The following is a 20,115-nucleotide window of genomic DNA, read 5'->3' on the forward strand; positions in this document are numbered from 1 at the left end:
GCACAAGTCAGTTAAAGGTGCCTTTTGTTTTATGTTTGAGCAGATAAAAGGTATCTGTTAACTTTATAAGTCTGTTTGGACTGTATAACCAAACCTCTATCCATGCCATATGAAAGGATGGCATATAATAATAATTCATGAGGACTCTGTAGTCAACATGACTTATCATGTCTAACCCAGTCTCAAAGCTGTTCTCACAGAAGAGGGATCCACTTATATGTCACCTGTCCTGAAATCTTTCTAGGTTTCTTTCTTCATGTCTATAGCCAAGATTTTCAGGTTTCCCCCAATCAAATTTGATTTTTATCAATTTTGAAGAGAACCATACTTTTTGTTTCCTATGGAAACAAAGGTATAACTTCTCCCCCAACATGACGCATTTCCCAACTTCCATTTTTGAAGCCAAGACATTTTTAAAGTATATGGGTTGGTTTAATTCAGCAGTCCCTTCCATAATTCAGTGTCTCTCAGCAGCTGTCATTCATTCATCAGCACTTAAAAAATTCAGTCAACAAAGCACCATACAGGATCCAGGAACCTTTTGTATTTCCCATCTTTACATGGCTTTTTTTTTTTTTTTTTGGTCTTTCGAGACAGGGTTTCTTTGTAGCTTTGCACCTTTCCTGGAACTCACTTGGTAGCCCAGGCTGGCCTCGAACTCACAAAGATCCACCTGCCTCTGCCTCCCGAGTGCTGGGATTAAAGGCGTGCGCCACCACCGCCCTGCACATGGCTTATTCTTTTTATATTACTTTACTCTTTCTTTAAGGACTTTATTATTTTTAAATTATTTTTTCCTATGACTGTCTGTATCCCATTTTTGCTGTATCTATTTAAAGATTTGGGGGGGTTCTGGACCCCTTTACTGCGTGCCTGCTGCTTCCTCTGACCATATAATCCATGCTTTAAACCTGTCATGTGGCTTCATACATGGCGCTGGCTGGTTCAAATCCACAGGCAACAGCCTGGAGCCACATCTCCGTATGACAGGCACAAGGCCCGCCTGAGAGGTTGCAGGACTAGGAAGCTGTGTCTGGGTCTATGTTTGCGTGTTTGCAACCTTTTTTTCTTTTTCTTAAGCTTTCTCAGGTCCTGTATGTGCCCCTACGTTGGATGGCATATGTAACAAGTCTTTCTCTATCCCACCAGCCAGCCCCCAAATAATGATATGGAGACATATTGTGAAAGCTTGACCTATAGCTTAGGCTTGTTCCTAACTAGCTCTTATAACTTAAATTAACCCATTTATATTAATCTACATTTTATCATGTGGCATTACCTCTCTTCCACCCTGTCTCAAAAAAAAAAGTATCTGTTGGTTGCCGTCATTGTGGTGTTGTTATTGTTGTTGTCATCTGTATTCTTAGTGATTCTTTGTGTTTCCATAGTTATAGCTTCATTCTCTTTCTTTTACCATTTCTTGGTTTTGCTTATCCCTCTCTCCAGTCTGAAGTATTGCTTCCTGTATTTTACTTAGGTTGGTCTTCTTTCCTTGCAGTTTCAAGATACTCTCTTGGTTTGTTCCGTATACTTAGTGTTTTAGCTGTAATATTCCATGCGGATTTTCTTTTCTGGTCTTATCTACTTGGGGTTTTGTATGTTTCTTTTATCTGTATGGATATGTCTTTCCTTGGTTTGTGGAAATTTCCTTCTGTGCTCCTGTTGACGATCTGGTCTGTGCCATGTTGACCTGGGATTCTTCTCCATAATCCTGTGATTTGAAGGAATGGCCCTTTCATGGAATCCTGCATGTTCCTTTTTGTTGTTGTTGTTTTAATTTTTCATATTCTTTGCTTATTTAGTCTGTTTCTTCTACTTTTTCAATCTTCAATATTGAAGATTCAATATTCAATCTTCTGCTTAATCCCATTCTGGTTGTTAGGTTTTCCCTTGTATTTAGTCAGATTATTGAGTTTTTCAATTCCAGTATCATTTCAACTTGAGTCCTCTTCAGTGTTTCTATCTCTTTATTGAACTAGGTTTTCAAATCTTGGATTGTCTTCCTCATTACAATCAGACTTATTTTTTTTAAAGATTTATTTATTTATTATGTATACAGTGTTCTGTCTGCATGTATGCCTGCTGGTCAGAAGAGGGCACCAGATCTCATTACAGATGGTTGTGAGCCACCATGTGGTTGCTGGGAATTGAACTCGGGACTTTTGGAAGAGCAGCCAGTGCCCTTAACCACTGAGCCATCTCTCCAGCCCTACAATCAGACTTATTTTTGTGTTTTCTTGGGCATCATTTGGACATTTATTCTTTTTTAAAACTTTTAATATTTTATTTTTGTTTTAGGTTTTGTTTTTTTGTTTGTTTGTTTTGTTTTGTTTTTTTGTTTGTTTGTTTTTTAGAAAGGGTTTCTCTGTGTAGCCCTGACTTTCCAGGAACTTGCTTTGTAGACCAGGCTGGCCTCATTTCAAACTCAGAAATCTGCCTGCCTCTGCCTCCCAAGTGCTGGGATTAAAGTCATGCACCACCATATCAGGCCTCTAAGCATTTATTCTATTTCTTTTTCTTTTTCTGTTTTTTTTTTTTTTTTAACGATTTTTTTTTTTAAAGATTTATTTATTATGTATACAGTGTTCTGTCTGCACATATCCCTGCAGGCCAGAAGAGGGCACCAGATCTCATTACAAATGGTTGTGAGCCACCATGTGGTTGCTCGGAATTGAACTCAAGACTTTTGGAAAAGCAAGCAGTGCTCTTAACCTCTGAGCCATCTCTCCAGCCCCTTTTTTCTGTTTTCTTTAGACAGGGTTTCACAGTATAATCCTAGCTGTCATGGAATGCACTCTATAGATCAGGCTGGTTATGAACTCATAGAGAAACTCCTGCCTCTGCTTCCTGAGTGCTGGAATTAAAGGCATTCACCACCACTGTGAGACTTTAAGCATTTTTTTCTTTTTTCTTTTCTTTCTTTCTTTTTTGGTTTTTCAAGACAGCGTTCCTCTGTGTAGCTTTTGGAGCCTGTCCTACAACTCACTCTGTAGACCAGGCTGGCCTCAAACTCACAGAGTATTTATTCTTTTTTTTGTTTTGTTTTTTTGTTTTTCAAGACAGGGTTTTTCCATGTAGCTTTCCTGGAACTCGCTTTGTAGCCCAGGCTGGCCTCGAACTCACAGAAATCCGCCTGGCTCTGCATCCCGACTGCTGGGATTAAAGGCTTGTGCCACCACCGCCCAGTGCATTTATTGTTAATATTATTATTTATAGTATTCTCTTTTTAAGTTCGTTGAGCTGTTTTTTGTTTTATTTTTTGTTTTTTTTTTTATGTTCTTCAATCTCCTTGAGGTTTTTTTTTTTTTTTTTTTTTTTTTTTTTTTTTTTTTTTAAGATTTATTTATTTATTTTGTATACAGTGTTCTGTCTGCATGTGCCCCTGCAGGTCAGAAGAGGGCACCAGATAGACAGATAGATGGTTGGTTGTGAGCCACCATATGGTTGCTGGGAGTTGAACTCATGACCTCTGGAAGAGCAACCAGTGCTCTTAACCTCTGAGCCATCTCTCCAGCCCCCTCCTTGAGTTCTTTGATTAAATTTATGATTATTCTTTTAAACTCTGTGGGTCCTGGGGTTCATCTAGGTGATTTCTATTGATGTAGTAGTTTGAATGTTGTTGGCCCCCATACGCTCACAGGGAGTGGCACTACTGGGAGGTGTGGCCTTGTTGGAGGAAGTGTGTCACCTGGGAATGGGCTTTGAGGTCTCCTATATTCAAGCTATTTTCAGTGTGGAAGACAGTTCATTTCCTGTTGCCTGTGGATCAAGATGTAGAACTTCTCTAGCACCATGTCTGCCTGCATGCCACCATGTCCCATCATGATGATAATGGACTAAACCTCTGAAACTGTAAGCCACCTCACTAAAATGTTTTCCTTTATAAGAGTTGCCGTGGTCATGGCGTCTCTTCACAGCAATAGAAACCCTAAGTAAGACAACTGGAGAACATTTCTATAAGAACGGTGGACTTCGGGGGGGGGGGGGGTGTGCCTTGATCTTTCATATTATTTATACTTTTTTGTGATGAGATCCTGTCATGTGTACTACTTTTGTTAGTTCTCTGTTTGATATGGACACAGCGAGCTGGGACAGAACACAGGACTTGGCAGCCAGGTTGCACTTGAAGGTTGGCTATGCTTTAGGTGGATTGAAATCTGGTGGACACAGGGCACTGGGTTGGCAGGCAAGCATGGGTTATTCTGGTCCAAACCTAGAGTCTGGTGGTAGTGCCAGAAGAGCTGCTGTGACTAAATCAGGGCATTGGATGTGGGACCTGGACTAGATCTGGGGCTGGGGAAGGCACATGAAAAAGAGAGGAGGACCAGGTGGACTCACCCTTCTACATGATGGTACAAAAGGTGTAGGACCTGGCTGGGCAGAGAGGTTGGATGTGGCCTTGAGAGGAACCTGTAGGTGTAGGTAGGTGGCCTGTGCCTGGCTTTTTGTATGGGCGCTGGGCATCCAAACTCTGGTCCTCATAGTTATGGGGCAGACACTTTGCCAAGTGAGGCATCTCCCCAGCCTTCCCTCTTTTTAAGAATGCAAACCATATAATTAATTTAGTAGTTGTGGTTTTTTTGTTTTTGTTTTTAAGATTTATTTATTTATTATGTATACAGTGCTCTGTCTGCATATGTCCCTGCAGGCCAAAAGAGGGCACCAGATCTCATTACAGGTGGTTGTGAGCCACCATGTGGTTGCTGGGAATTGAACTCAGGACCTCTGGAAGAGCAGTCGGTGCTCTTAACCACTGAGCCATCTCTCTAGTCCTCTTGTTTTTGTTTTTAATTGTGCTTCTCCATACCAGTGTCTCTTAAAACACTTGTTGCAGTTCTCTCCCAGTGCTACCAAATTTTCTGTGGTTTTGGTTGCGGTTGTTGTTACTGGATGGGAGAGATTAGTTTGCTATACAATCAATATCAATGCACTAGACACTGGGTTGGAGGAGAAAATATCTTAGGTGAGGTGTTCTCATTTTTTTTTAAAATCTTACTTATTTATATATGAGTGCTCTGCCAGTATACCTGCAGGCCAGAAGAGGGAGTCACATCCTATTATAGATGGTTGTGAGCCAACAGGTGGTTGCTGGGAATTGAACTCAGGCCCTCTGGAAGAGCAGCCACTGCTCTTAATCCCTGAGCCATCTCTCCAGCCCCATGTTCTCAGATTTCAATGTATGTAGATTCCCCTGAACAGCTTGGCTACATTAGAACTTTTGGCTCCCCAGCCTTAGAGACTCCACTCCAACAGTTGCAAACTTTAGCTCAGGAACCTGCATTTTAGTAAACATCTGATATTTCTGTCATGTAACAGTACATTGAGAAGAAATCTGACAGACAGGAAAAGTGTCCTCACCAGACACAGAGCCTGTCATCTCCCTATGCTTGCTTTTCCTAGCTTCCAAAACTGTAAGAAATAAGTCTGCATAAACCAATCCACCAATAATCACAGAGACAGACATCTGAAACGACTTTTGGGTGACTTTAAACCATAGTTTGAGGGCTGGAGAGATGGCTCAGAGGTTAAGAGCACTGACTGCTCTTCCAGAAGTTATGAGTTCAATTCCCAGCAACTATATGGTGGCTTACAGCCATCTGTAATGAGATCTGGTGCCCTCTTCTGGCATGCAGGTGTACATGAAAGCAGAACACTGTATACAAAATAAACAAATAAATCTTTAAAAAAATAAAACAAAACCATAGTTTGAGAAAATAGGCTGCAATGAATGAAAACTTTAGATGTATTTCTGCCAAAATCTCTACCACTAGAGTAAAGAGGCCAATCGGTCAGTAAACCAGCTAAGATAAATCAAACCAAGCTGTATGTGGTGGCAGCCTGCAATGCAAGCAATTTGAGAGTCTGAGACTTGAGGATGGTCATGAATTTGAAAGCTTTGAAACTAGCCTGTACTACAATTTAGTCTCAAAACAGACACAGAAACACACACATACAGAGAGAGAGAGAGAGAGAGAGAGAGAGAGAGAGAGAGAGAGAGAGATTAAACCACCAAATCGAAACACCCTTTCATAGTATTTGGAGTAAAATCTCTTTGTGGGGAAGAACACCCAGAAATCTTTAGAGATGCAAATATGCCAAACCTGAGTCCATTCATTGCTCACTGGGAAGTAATGCACTTGCCAGTGACTTAGGAAGACTGGAACTTCAACAAATACATGAAATCATATAGCAGTAATCATGCCACGACAATCGTTACTTGGTAACCATGGTTCCTTTTAAACTATTAGAGTGTAGAAAAGAATCATTCTAATTATTTTGACGAGGAAAATTAAATAGTATGGGCAAATAATTAAAATAGAGAAAGAATGTGAAGCTCTGTCTGAAACCATAGAGCACTGAGGGGGGAAAAGGGCAAAATTAAAGCTTTTTCTCCACTAGGAATGATTTCTGCCAAAATCTCTACCACTAGAGTAAAGAGGCCAATCTGTCAGTAAACCAGCTAAGATAAATCAAACCAAGCTGTATGTGGTGGCAGCCTGCAATGCAAGCAATTTGAGAGTCTGAGACTTGAGGATGGTCATGAATTTGAAAGCTTTGAAACTAGCCTGTACTACAATTTAGTCTCAAAACAGACACAGAAACACACACACACACACACACACACACACACACACACACACACACACACACACAATCCCGGCAAACATTGGAAAACCACACTCCCAAAAGATCGGAGAACTAGAAAAGCAAATTGATAGTTCAGTTCTATCTATGGAGAGCACAGAGTTAAGAGATAGCAGCAGAGCTAAGAGAGCATGTTGTAAACCCACTTTTTCTGCTTTTGTGTTTTTAAGACATTGTACATGATTTTAAAAGTGTATAAATAGAGTAATGTAATCTCTCATGTTAGTGGGAGAGTAAGTACTAAGCCATAATAACATTTCTGCATAACCCTTTTCTTCATCAGAACTACTAATTGTATTTTGTCATAACACCTGCTACCCCAAATCCACTTTTCTAGAATGTAGGTATTTATTTGAGATCTACAGTATTTTGTTCATCTTTCATTGATTACTCAAGCTATACTGCTCAAATGGTGCTATCTGTGGATAACGTCAAGACTGCTTGAAAAAAAAAATGTATCAAGCTGTCTAACCTTACTTTAGCCTCATTAGCAAGTTTCAAGGCGTAGACAAAAGAGTAACCAACCGCCCTGGGATTCTTCTGAGACCTTCCTAAATGCCCTTCCAGGTGGTTTTGTAAATGGGAAAAGAGCTGAGAAGGATTAGATAAGAATAACAAAGATGGGAATTCTTTAGAAACCACAGTTGAAATGGTCTCTCCTGGAACAACAGATTGATCGATGAGGCATAGAACAAGGCCAGATGCTGGGGTTCCAGGATACATTTGACTTCCCATCTTTTATAACCTGGAGCAGCTTTGGCTGTAAGTAGGTCACTTGCTTGCTCTCATTTACCTGATTCTAGGGAAATGCCCTTGGAAGCTTTGGAAAATAACATGTATCAGCGGTTTGCATTTTCAGCATTAAGCTTACAAAACCCCTAGCCCCCTACCCTACCCAAATACAGCCTTTTCTCTATGAGGTGGTATAACTTTTAGTCTTGAAGCATATGTGAAACAAGTTGAAATAGACAGGAAGACTTAGAGGTATTAGATTTTATAAACGGAAGTTCTTTCAGTCTGCATCTTTTCTGTTCATGTCTGTAATTCAGCATGCTCACTAATAGTATAGTACTCAACTCACAAAACTGTATGTGGAATCTACATTCTTCTTTCGGATGTGAACTCTGAAAAACTAGGTGCCTAGGGCATAGGAGTGGTTTTAAAATGTTTTCCTTACTGGTTTTCAAATTTGGCCTATCTAAGTGGCTTCTCAGGTTCCATTCCTGAGGACTTATCCTATGATGGGGCAAGATGGAAAGGAGGATAGGTCAGAGATAAGAAGTGGACAGATTGTTTTACTGATCATAGTATTATGCTGACTCATCAGGATGGATCAATCCATGGTAACTCTATTAGAGATTAGTCATACCAGGGCTAGTCTTGATAGCTACAGAATTTAAGAACCTAAGATTTATAGCCCTAGGTTTGAACTTATATCAGGGCGACTTTGGACTTATACTCACTGTTAATATTCTGATCTGCCCCTTGGTTCTGCCCAGTGTCCTAACATAAAAGCCTCATTCTAAGGAAAAACTCCTCCCCTTCCTCTCTCGCCTCGCTTTTTCCTCCCATGAAGTGTGCACCCTTGAGCACTCTCTATCTTCTCTCTCTTTCTCACTCTCTCTCTGTCTTCTATCTTTCTCTTCATCTCTCTATTATAATAAACGCTCCATGTGGATGCAGCGTTTGGGTTGTGAATTACTGGCCACCATTGCCTCCTCTGCTATGCTGGCATGGCATGCATCTGCCCAGCCCCACCCCACCCTCCCCACCCATCCCCTCCACCCTCCTCACCCCTCCTCCCCACCCGCATTGGCCCAGCATGTTTCCAGGCAGAATACTGGATACATTATAAATAAATCGATCTTTTTAAAAAATGCATTTTTTAAAAAAAGTCAGTGACTGGCATTTAGCAAGTGACTAAAATCCATGCTGGTGCCATATCATAGATTATATTTTCATTATATGACGAAGTTAATATTTCCTCACTCTCAGAAGTTTATAAGGAAAGTAATTTTTTTTTTTTTTTTGTTTGTTTTGTTTTTTGAGACAGGGTCTCTCTGCGCAGCTTTGTGCCTTTCCTGGAACTCACTCGGTAGCCCAGACTGGCCTCAAACTCACAAAGATCTGCCTGGCTCTGCCTCCTGAGTGCTGGGATTAAAGGCATGCGCCACCACCGCCTGGCGGAAAGTAATTTTATACATCTCTTTTGACTTACAAGTGGACATAACCCCTTACACTTTTCAACTGTGCCATCCTGTCTGAAACATTAACCTCTGATTTGTTCCTATGACCCCTTAGTTCACTCATTTCAATTTCGATATTCCCCTCTTCCCGAGTCTCACTGATTTATATACTATTTATAATAATTATATAAAAAACCTATAAAATTTGATCTCCATGACCCTAAGATAAAGTTTAAAACATTAAACTGGGTGTGGGAGATCACTGCTGTGACTCAATGATCTGAGGCAGGAGAATTTTCAGGAGTTTGAGGCCAGTCTGACCTACATACTGAATTCTAGGCCAGCTTGGGCTACAGAGAGAAACTTGTCTCAACAAACAAACAAACAACAGCAACAACAAAACCTTAAAATTGATTAATTGAAAAGTTGATCAATCCATGAGAATAACTGGATATTTCTCAGTCCATTGTCAGTGCTAGCTCTGGTTATCAATAGCTTTTTGTTGTTTGTACAGCCCTTGCTCTCACAGAGTTCTTAAGGCACAAATATAAGAATATGAAGTCTTCACTGAGGTGTTGATTTATTATTTTTTAAGCCCCGAGGTTTTTTTCTCTGATCAACATTGACTATTTGCTTAGGAAAAAGTTACGTAAGTTGTACAAAAGGAAGAAATTAGTTTAGCAGATCAGAGAATGATGCTAAACTAAATGATGTTTTAGAAGGGCATGTCATCTTTTTTCTGCCAGCCACAGCCTAATTTTACCTTCAGTGATAACATGAATTGTTACGTAAGATTTAATGCACTGAGGCTCCACACATTTTCTAAAATATTAATTTGTAGATGTGGCATAGGCATCTGCTTTCACGTTCATATGTGTTTGCACAGGTGTAGAAGCTGGAGGTCAACACGGTGTCTTCTCTTACTCTCCACCATTTTTTGAGAAGGGATCTTTTTCCCTGAGCCCAGAATTACTGATTGGCTAGCTTGGCCGACTGGTGAGCTGAGCTCCAGGAATCTCCTTATCTCCACCTCCCCAGCCCTGAGGTTACAGGTGCTGACTGCCTTTGCACAGGGTTTTTACTTGCGGTCTGGGGATTTGAACTCTGAGCCTCATGGTTTCATTGCAAGCACTTTACCTACTGATGGATACACTCAAAATTTAAGATGCTTTCCTGGTAAGAGAGAAAGAGAGAGAGAGAGAGAGAGAGAGAGAGAGAGAGAGAGAGAGAGAGAGAGAGAGAGAGAGAGAGAGAATTGATTGATTCAGAGATGAATGTATTTCTTTCACAGGCAAAACCAAGGGCAAAGTTGACTAATTTCAGGCGTTGAGAACCCTGCTGGGTCTTCTCCTTTCACAACGGGGAACCGGCAGCAACTCACTGGCAAGCCAAGCTTAAAATCCCCACCCCTCCCCGTTTCTATTGTCATTGTTTCTGGATCAGGAGAATAAAACAGAGGACTCGGAAGAAAGAAAAAAAGCCAAGCCTGTGACTTGAGTTACAGAGCTGCAGGAAACCAACTCTACTAAATTGGCAGAGCTGAAAGCCCCATTCAGCTTCAAAATAGTGCACCTGATAGAGTTTCACAAACCTTTCTACCTTCCTGCCTGCCGCTTGTTAAGTTTAAATACCAACCCAATGCCAGAGGCATGCTCACACCCATTTCTTTATGTCTCCTGAGTTCTCGCGCTTATGAGGAACCAGAAAAGGGGATGGAGGATGGGTAAAGGAGGCTAAGAGGCTGACTCCTCAAGTGTTTTCTTCCTCGAGGCGCTTTGTGAAAAGCTCAAAAGACGCAGTGAGTCTTAGACGACTAGCAGCAGCTTTAGAATTCTGTCTAGGCAGACTTTGCTAGTCTGTGGCCCACCTTCATTCCAGCCCCATACATGGGACTCTTGAAAATAAATAGGTCAGTCAGCTTCATTGAATGGTATCTAAAAGCATGCAATACAATTACAGCATTTTAGTTTGATGAATAATTCCTTCTTCAGGTGAATAAATCAAGAATTCCAATATTTGAACTCACACTCACAACTCCCCTCTCCCAAAGTCCTGGCAAATGTGTGTGTGTGTGTGTGTGTGTGTGTGTGTGTGTGTGTGTGTGTGTGTGTGCTTTGTTGTGCTGGGAATTGAATCCTTGTGCATTCAAGGTGAGCACACTACCACTGATCTACAATGCCCAACTCTTATGAGACTCCATTTTAATATCATCCCCAAATTCTGTTTCTGCCAAGCATATGTTGGGTAGATAAGAAATAAATAGTTTCCACTGAAATGAATGATCTGAAGTATGCAGGACAGAGAGTGTTATATATCTAATGAAATTATTGGGGAGTGTCTCTATTCTCGTTTGCAGCAGTCATCGCCCACCTGTGTGTCTGGCCTACTATCTTTTGAACTATTTTCTAAAATCTTTGGAATGTATTAATTTAATAGATTACCAGCTTTCACCAACCGAAAAGCTAAGAATGTCATCAGCTAACATCTAAAGCCTGTGGCAGACTCTGGCAGGGTGACATACCCTTCAATCCCAGGACCCAGGAAGCAGAGGCAGACATTTCTCTGTGGTTGAGGCCAGCCTGGTCTATACAGCAAATTCAATGAGGGCTACATAGTAAGATCCTGTTTCAAAATAGAAAAGAAAGATTGGTAGGGGCCATCTTTTTCCCCTTGAGAAAAATCCCTTGTTCTGGGGCTAGAGAAATGATTAGGGAAGACCTGGTTGTATACCTAAGAAGGTAAATTTTTAATAAACCATAGATTCTTGGGGTTGAAAGGAATATTAAATGTTGAATTTTCATCTGAAGTTAGTGAAGAATTATAGTAAGAATGTGTGCTACAGGACTGAGGATTTCGCTCAGTAGTAGCACACTTTCCCAGCATGCATGAGGTCCCAAGTTCAGTCCCCAGTCCCCTTAAAAAGATGTGTGCCTGTGCGCATGCATGTTCTATGCAATTAGAGAAGACAGATCAGATCACAGCTTTCTCTACTGACTTCACATTTGGGGCAATTTATTTTACTTCTCTGAGCCTTCATTTTTCTCATCTATCAAATGCACATAATGCCTATGTTACAGATTTTGTGATGGGATTGAGGATAATGTACCTAAAGGAATTGGAAGGCACACAATAATCTTTGGGAGATTATTGTGATCACAATTATCCCCAAGCAGCCATGGGAATTATCTACACTCTTGGTGATGTGGAATTCCCTTGCTACCCCAGCAGACCCCTGCATGTTCAGAGGACATTTCAGTGTGAGTTCTTTTTACAGATTCTGAATCTTTCCCCCTAGAACTTTATTCACTGTTCTGAGTCTTACCAGTGAAGCTACATGGATGAAGTCAGTACAACTAGATTGTGAATTTAGCATGCAGTGTTGCCTTGAAGACTGGCGTTGCCAGTGTGAACACTATAGATTTAGCAATGTGATTTAGGCTCCAACTAGCTTCCTCTTGTAAGCACTCAATGGTTTCCTGCTGATTGGATTTGCTGTCAATTAGAGCATGTTTCTGGTCTTCCCAGAGACAGAGCAAAAGCTTGCTGCATGCTGCACCTGTCACAGTTGTGAAACAGGGTTGAAAATGCAGAGCCTTTCAACTACAGCTTTATTACAGTTATTGATAAACTTAATTAAAAAAATCACTGTTGTATGAACACAATTTGGGCATTTAATCAGTTATAGTGTCATAGAGGGGCCTGTAAAGTAATATGATTGACAGAATACTTATCTAGCATTGGATATGTGCCAGCGACCAGAGTTAAATGCTTTATATATTAACTCGCTTAATTCTTATACCCCATGTACTAAGTAATACACTCAGATAGGGAAATGAAAGTGATTATAATTATCTTACTAAGTATTAAGGGTCTGCCCTAGTTTTCTTTCTGTTTCTGTGATAAACACCATGACCAAATGTATCTTGGGGTAGAAAGGGTTGATTTCATCTTTCAGTTACAGTCCATCATTGAGGGATGCCAAGGCAGGAACTCAAGGCAGGAGCTTGAAGGAGAAACCAGGGAGAAATAATGCTTCCAGGCCAATGTTCAGCTGCCTCTCTTAAACAACCCAAGCCCCCTTCTTAGGTCTGCCACCATGCACAGTGGGTTGAGCTCTCCTACATCGATGAGCACTCAAAAAACGATAGCTCACAGACATGCCTGCAGGCCACTCTGATAGAGGCAGTTCTTCAGTTGAGGTTCCCTCCTCCCAGATGTGTCAACTAGACAGTCACCCAAATTGGCCATCCCAGGACCACCTCAGGACTTAAACCAGGCAGTCTTAGAGTCCAGAGCCTGCATTCTTGCTCACTGTACCTTGCTTGTTCCTGTCAATACATAGGCTATCGCTGGTCCTTTAAAAGAAGTATGCTAAGTCAGTGCTTTAGATCTACAATGAGAAATTTTATGAAAGCACTGTTAGAAAGTATCTTTTTAAATTTGTGTGTGTGTGTGTGTGTGTGTGTGTGTGTGTTGTGTAAGTGTGTCACAACATGTGTGTGGAGGTCAGAAGACAACTTTGTGGAGTAGTTCTCTTCTGCCACTTAATGTGGGAGATCCAGGGATCCAACTCGGGCCTTCAGACTTGCATGGCTTTTACTCAGTGAGCCATCTCTTTAGCTTCCGTGTTGCCATGGATATGATGGAGAAGAATGCAAAATGTTGACTGGAAACAATGTCTCACCCCTTTCTCGGGGAGACCAGGTTCTAAGATTGCTGCATTTTATATTTCAGCTGTGTAATTGTGAAAAATTAATGCCTTCCAATTTTGACGTGTTCGTATAGATTCATACTTCAGAAATCCTTGTCTACTCTGCAAACAGCCTCAGATGGTTGGTGAGATGACTCAGCAGGTAAAGGCACTTCCACCAGGGCTGAGGACCTGACTTTGATCCCTGGAGGAAGGAGAGAACCGACTCCCTGCTATGGTCTTTTAAATCTTTAGAACGGGCTCGTATGTAATCCCTTAAATTAGTATACAGTAAAATAGCCTGTTTGTATAGCTCTGGGAATTTTAATATAAGAATAAATCTATAGAAACACCACCTTAATCGGAATACAGACCAGTCCGACTGCTCCAAAGACCTCCCTGGTGTGACCCCTTCTTAACTATCCCTTCTTTTCTACTCAACATCTGGCAAACTCTGACCTGCTGTCTGAGCTTTCTGTCTGTCTCCGCCGTGGTACAGGTTCTGAGGCTCTGATTTTCAGATTGTCTTTGTATAGACCAGGTAATTCTGTTTGGGGGAAAAAATCTGGAAAAGCTCAGTGCTAGTTTTGAGGGGTGCTTTGAAATCTGTTCTTACTCAGCTCACCTTATTTTCCCTAGAAAAAGACCGGGTAAAGCACGCTCACTCATCTTACCCAGAACTCTCCAGAACATTGTGTCTTAGTTGTCATGGACTACATGTTTGTGTTCCCTTAAAATTCATAAGTTTAAACCATAACCCCAGTGTACTGGCATTTGGAGATGGGCCTCTGGGAAGTAATTAGGATTATATGAGATGCTGAGGATGAGGTCCTTGAGGTGGGATAAGTATCTTTTTAAGTGGGAACAACCTCTCTCTGCTCCCGTGCCTCACCTTCCTTTTATTTTTTTCTTCCCTCTCCTCTCCTCCCCTCTCCTCCTCCCCTCCCCTCCCCTCCTCTCCTCTCCTCCCCTTCTCTTCTCTTTTCTTCATAAGGATACAGAGGGAAAGCGGCCATTTGTGAGTCCTCAATGGGAACCAAATCAGCTGGCATCTTTTTTCCCCCTGAACTTATCTCTGAGCTATATCTGTCAGCTGTCATCTTGAAGGGAGGCAATTAAGCCACTCACTTATCCTTTAGCATTTTTCTATGGCATCTTGAGCACATTAAGACAATTGTCAGAATATTTACAAAGAAACACATGACACAATATATCATGTCTCTGTTCCTAATTCAATTGGTACTTTCCCTTATAATTCCACCTGAACATGATTAAATAGAGTAAATAGATTAGATTTACTTAAATGCCAAGACAGGAGAGAGAGGGAGAGAGAGAGAGAGAGAAAAGAAGAGAAAAGAAAGGAAGAGAAAGAAAAGAGAGGAAGGGAGGAAGGAATGGAGAAAGAAAAAGAGAGAGAAAGAAAGGAAGGAAGAAAAGAAAGAAAAAGAAGAGAAAATTCAATTCTTCCCAAACTAGACTGGTAGAGATCCAAATACTATTTTGTGGTGTGTGTGTGTGTGTGTGTGTGTGTGTGTGTGTGTGTGTGTGTGTGTCTGTCTGTCTGTCTGTCTGTCTGTGGGGGGAGGTGTAGAGGAAGGAGGAATTTCATATGTCCCAGGTTGGCCTTCAACTTGCTGTGTAGTCCAGATGACCTTGAACTTCCAATCTTCCTGTTTCTACCTCCTGAAAACTGAGACTGGTTACAGCATGCTCTGCCATACCTGGTGGTGGGGACCAAGCCCAGGGTTCCATGTATGACAGTCAAATGCTCTACTATCTGAGCTACACTGCCAGCTCCATTTTCTGCCTTGTTCTAATTTTTTGCATTTTATTTATTAATTGTGAGTGTAAGTGTGTGCAGAGGGCATATGTGTGCCATGGCACATACATGGAGGTCAAAAGACAACTTACAGGAGTCAGTTCTCTCTTTCCAACATCATGGTCCTTGGAATCAAACCCAGGTTGTCAGCCTTGGTGGAAAGTGCCTGAGCCACTGAGCCGTCTTGCCTGCCCTGTTTGTTTTGAGACAGGGTCTACTGTGTAGGCCTGCCTGACTGGGAATGTGTGACATGGCTCAGACTGGCCTTGCACTTTCTGTGGTCCTCCTACCTCTGCCTTCTCAGTGTTAGGAATATCAGTGTGTGTCATCATGGCTCAAATATCCATCCGTCTGTACATACATACCTACATGCATACAATGACATATTTATTTAGAATGTGTGTGATAGGGGAGTGCACACAGGCCATATTTTGCATGTAGAGGTCAAGGGACAGCTTGAGGGAGTTGGTCTTCTCCTTACACCATGTGGATCCCAGTGATGAAACTTGGGTTGTCAGGCCTGGCAGCAAGTGCCTTTACCTACTGAACCAACCTGCCAGCCCTCAAATATATATTTTGATATGTCCATTTTGAATTCATTTACCACTTGGTTGATCTTCAGTCCCCTTGATGAATTTGCTCAGTGTTTCACTGTAAATAAGTGTTAAGTGAGCTACGTCGGTTGTTTTTACTTTTTTTTTTTTTTTTTTTTTTTGAGTTTTTTGAGACAAGGTTTCTCTGTATAGCTTTGGAGCCTGTCCTAGAACTCACTGCATAAACCAAGCTGACCTCAAACTCACAGAGATCTGCCTGCCTCTGCCTCCCGTGTGCTGGGATTAAAGGCATTCGCTGCCACCACTCAGCTTGTTTTTACTTTTTATGTCTGAGAAACTTGAATCAGAGAGAAAATATGGTTAGGAGCCCACAGTCCATTTCATTCACATTTAGCCCATTGAAATATAATAAATGAGGGTAGTCTTGAATACTTATAGTTGACATGAAGGAACATAAAGAAATTTGCTTATCTTCTGCAGATAGTAGTTTTAAATAAATTTATTATCTGGTAATGTTTGTCACAGGCTGGCCTAAATTCACTTTTTAGCCAAGGATGCCCATGAACTCGTGTGTCAGCCTCCCCAGGCTCACAAGCGAACACACCACCATGTCTAGTTTATAACACAAGCAATTCTTGCCCACGGTGAATTGAGAAGAAAGATAGTATACTGAAAGTATCGTTTACCAGCAGGTGCAAGGCCCAGAACTCTAACTGGAGCAGTACCCCCTTCTAACTGGAGCAGTACCCCCTTCTAACTGGAGCAGGTTTGCGCTGGCACCTGGCTCTTGAGCCTTATCTCAAGTGGTATGAAGACTGTAGAACACAGCAGTGACTTTGACACTTAGGCAACCAATCTTGTGTGTATTCTCGGCTTTCCACCAGGGAGACAGTTTTCTTATCCAACCACCTTTTTCATCCCCTTGGCTTCATTTTATTCTCTTCCTCACAGCTTTTACATGTGTGAGCTGGGGGATGGTGGTGGCACACGCCTTTAATCCCAGCACTCAGGAGGCAGAGGCAGGCAGATCTCTGTGAGTTCAAGGCCAGCCTTGTTTACAGATCGAGATCCAGGACAGGCACCAAAACTACACAGAGAAACCCTGTCTCAAAAAAACAGAAAAAAAAAAGTACATGTGTGAACTGGGCTTGATCAACTCAGTGGACGTGAGGACACCGCTGATCTTCGAGGGTAACGCCTTTCTTTGTCTGTCCTGTCCTGGAGCCTGCACGTCCTTTCCTGCTCTGTAGTGTCCCTCCAGGTCATACTTCACCTTTGCCACTGTTGCCCAGAGGACACAAATGACCTGCTGACTCACTTGGAAACAGAAAGGTCATTGCTGACCCCAGCTGCAGACTGAGACACTAGTCACTATAGGTTTTTCCATGTAAAGACTTATTAAGCCTTTGCATCGCTGCAAGCTAATTGGGACAAATGTGAAATTAAACCTATGACTTGTCTACTTTCATATTACAGATTTTTTTTTTTTTTTTTTTTTAAGGATAGGGTATCAGGGTCAGGCCGGCCTCAAACTAGAGGTGATCCTCCTATCTCAGTGTCTCCCAAACTGTAGTGGGTAGCCATTCCATTGATCTGCAAGTTCCAACCCCCACTGAGGCTTTGGTAACTGTCACGCCTACAAGGCGAGGCCAAGAGAGGGCCCTGAAGACCCAAGATATGGATGGATGCGGGTCACTCTTGGTTCCTGGACCCTGGACGTTGGAGGTAGACTGAACAGAGTTCTCCAGAGAACACCGCCAGACTGTGCTGCGTCTTTCCCAGACCCTGCAACCTACCTATCCCTTCATTTGTAAGTTATGACACTAAATAAACCTCCTTTTAACTACGTGGAGTGGCCTTAATAATTTCACCAATTCCAAATTGGGATTTTAGACATGTGCCTCCATACTTGGCTTCATCGAAAGGGAAATTAAAGAAATAGAAAGTAACTTCATCAATACATTAGATTGAAAGAGAAGAGTTGGCCTCTTGAATTAAAAAAAAAAATAGACCTCTATATTCTGGAGAAGTTTGGTAATTTTTATTGCAACAGTAAGAAGAAGCTATAAAATTTGGTTTGTAATTAATAAATGCATGTACCCCCTTCCCCACTTCAGGAAAGAGAGTATCAGCTAAGTCTGCCAATTAACAAATCCTTTAGGAAACAAATGGTGGAATTAGTAATTAAGAAAACATCCCACACTGATTGTATGAAGAAAAGATTATGTAACATGGCTTGATCATGTAAAGAGACATAGGGATGGTTTCATTTCAGGACAATATTTTATCCAGATGATAAGTTATATTTACATGTTTAAGTTTTGTATTTGAAAAGAATATAATTCTTCGCTGGGTAGTGATGGCACATACCTTTAATCCCAGCACTCAAGAGGTTGAGAGGCAGAGGCAGGCAGATCTCTATGAGTTCGAGGTCAGCCTAGTCTACAGAGTTAGTTCCAGGACAGCCAGGACAACACAGAGGAACCCTGTCTCCAAACAAACAAACAAACAAACAAACAAACAAACAGAATATAGTTAGTTGTTCAGTCATTGAGTATACTGATCTGAGGGTTCATCGTGGTGGCACACACCTTTAATCCTAGCACTTAGGAGACAGAGGCAGACACATCTCTGTGAGTTCCAGGACAGCTAAAGAGTACATAAAGAGAGCCTGTCTCAAAAAACAAACAAACAAAAAACTGATCTGAGCATTGTTCTGATATGTAAAAACTGGTAGGCATTGAGAGACATATACAAATCCAGACATTTACACAATTCATATTTTCATTAGGAAACTTTAGTAGAAATAGGAACAGCTTCATTAAATGAAAACTAAAAGTGAGTAACTGTCAGAGATTAAGCTAGACAGACAGAATGCGGGTTTTGATTCTAAATGTCACTGTACCTTCTGAATGAGGCTGGTTGTTGCAGGGCTCACGCTGGTTTGCTCTTGGCACACTTCAGCTGGGACTAGCATCCTTCCAGTTTGTGGGAGACAGACACCAGGAGCTGTCTAGTCCATAAGGGAGGTAACACTGAATGAGACTCTCATTTAGAACTTTCAATAAGTGGGAAAATAGGTTGTGGGCATTCTTGCTCATGTCACAATGTTGGACATTATTGTGACTTAAGAGAAGTATCTAGCATGTGAATGTGATTGGACTGTCCCTAAAATACCAAAATAGGATTCCAGAGGCAAAAGCAGCTCTCTTAAGTTCTTAACTGAGGCAACTGTATGCTGTAAAACTGTTTTAATAAAAGACACAAAACTATCTTCAAAGCTGGGCAGTGGTGGTGCATGCCTTTAATCCAGCATTCAGGAGGCACAGGCAGGCAGATCTCTGAGTATGAGACCAGCCTGGTCTACAGAGTGCGTTCCAGGACAGCCCTGGCTCAAAAACAACAAACAAACAAACAAAACCCAAAAGCCAACCAATCAAACAAAAAAACTATCATCACGATGTTATTATTCAGATAGCTTAATTCTTATTATTTTTATTTCTCATCAACCATCATGTATTTTTTGATAGTAATTCATCATTCAGCATGTATTGAAGTAGCTTATCAATATCAAGCCAGGGTGTTAGGGTGGCAGCAAAGAGTACATTTAAAAACAATACCTGCATTCAGTGACATGTTCTATAATGTGCCAGAATTGTATCTCTCTTCCCTCCCTCCTTTCTCCCCTCCCCCCCCCCCCCCCCCCCCGTCTCTCTTTATCTCCCCTCCCTCTCCTTCTTTCCCCACAACCCTATGAGATGGGTACTATTATTACCTCACTTTAAGATGAGGATGCTGGAACACAGAAAGATTAACTGTCAAATATCTCACAACTGGTAAAGAGTACTGCAAAATTCCAAAGCAAACACTGGCTCCAGAAATTGTGCTTTTAAACCTTCATGCTAATTAGACCTCCAGGGAGCTTTCCATCTGAGTATATGTAAGACACACTTTCCTTTTCAGGGTGAGACAGTGGGGAATGGTGTGCTGGCTAGTTTTATGTCAACTCGACACCAGCTAGAGTCATTTGGGAAGAGGAAACCTCAACTGAGAAAATGCACCCACCAGAGTGGCCTGTGGGCAAGCCTGTGTGGCATTTTCTTGATTGATGATTGATGTGGGAAGGCATAGCTCACTGAGGGTGATGCCACCCATGTGCTGGTGGTCCTGGGTGCTTTTAGAAAGCAGGCTGAGCAGGCCATGAAGAGCAAGCCAGTAAGC

The 20,115-nt window shown here is 41.6% G+C and overlaps 1 protein-coding gene across 2 annotated transcripts in view; it reads right to left on the reverse strand.

Annotated features, from left to right (window-relative positions):
* Window positions 1-20,115, reverse strand: part of Atad1 (ATPase family AAA domain containing 1) — a 91,341-nt gene that overhangs the window by 52,978 nt on the left and 18,248 nt on the right. The window contains exon 1 of one of the 2 annotated variants that reach the window (XM_076562322.1): window positions 18,800-18,959. The exons of the other annotated variant lie outside the window; for it this stretch is intronic. The gene's annotated coding sequence lies outside the window, so the exon portion shown is untranslated. Of the gene's footprint in view, window positions 1-18,799; window positions 18,960-20,115 lie in introns of those variants that run through there. 2 annotated transcript variants of the gene reach the window in all.

The sequence above is a fragment of the Peromyscus maniculatus genome, chromosome 1, assembly GCF_049852395.1.
Source record: "Peromyscus maniculatus bairdii isolate BWxNUB_F1_BW_parent chromosome 1, HU_Pman_BW_mat_3.1, whole genome shotgun sequence".
NCBI lineage: Eukaryota > Metazoa > Chordata > Mammalia > Rodentia > Cricetidae > Peromyscus > Peromyscus maniculatus.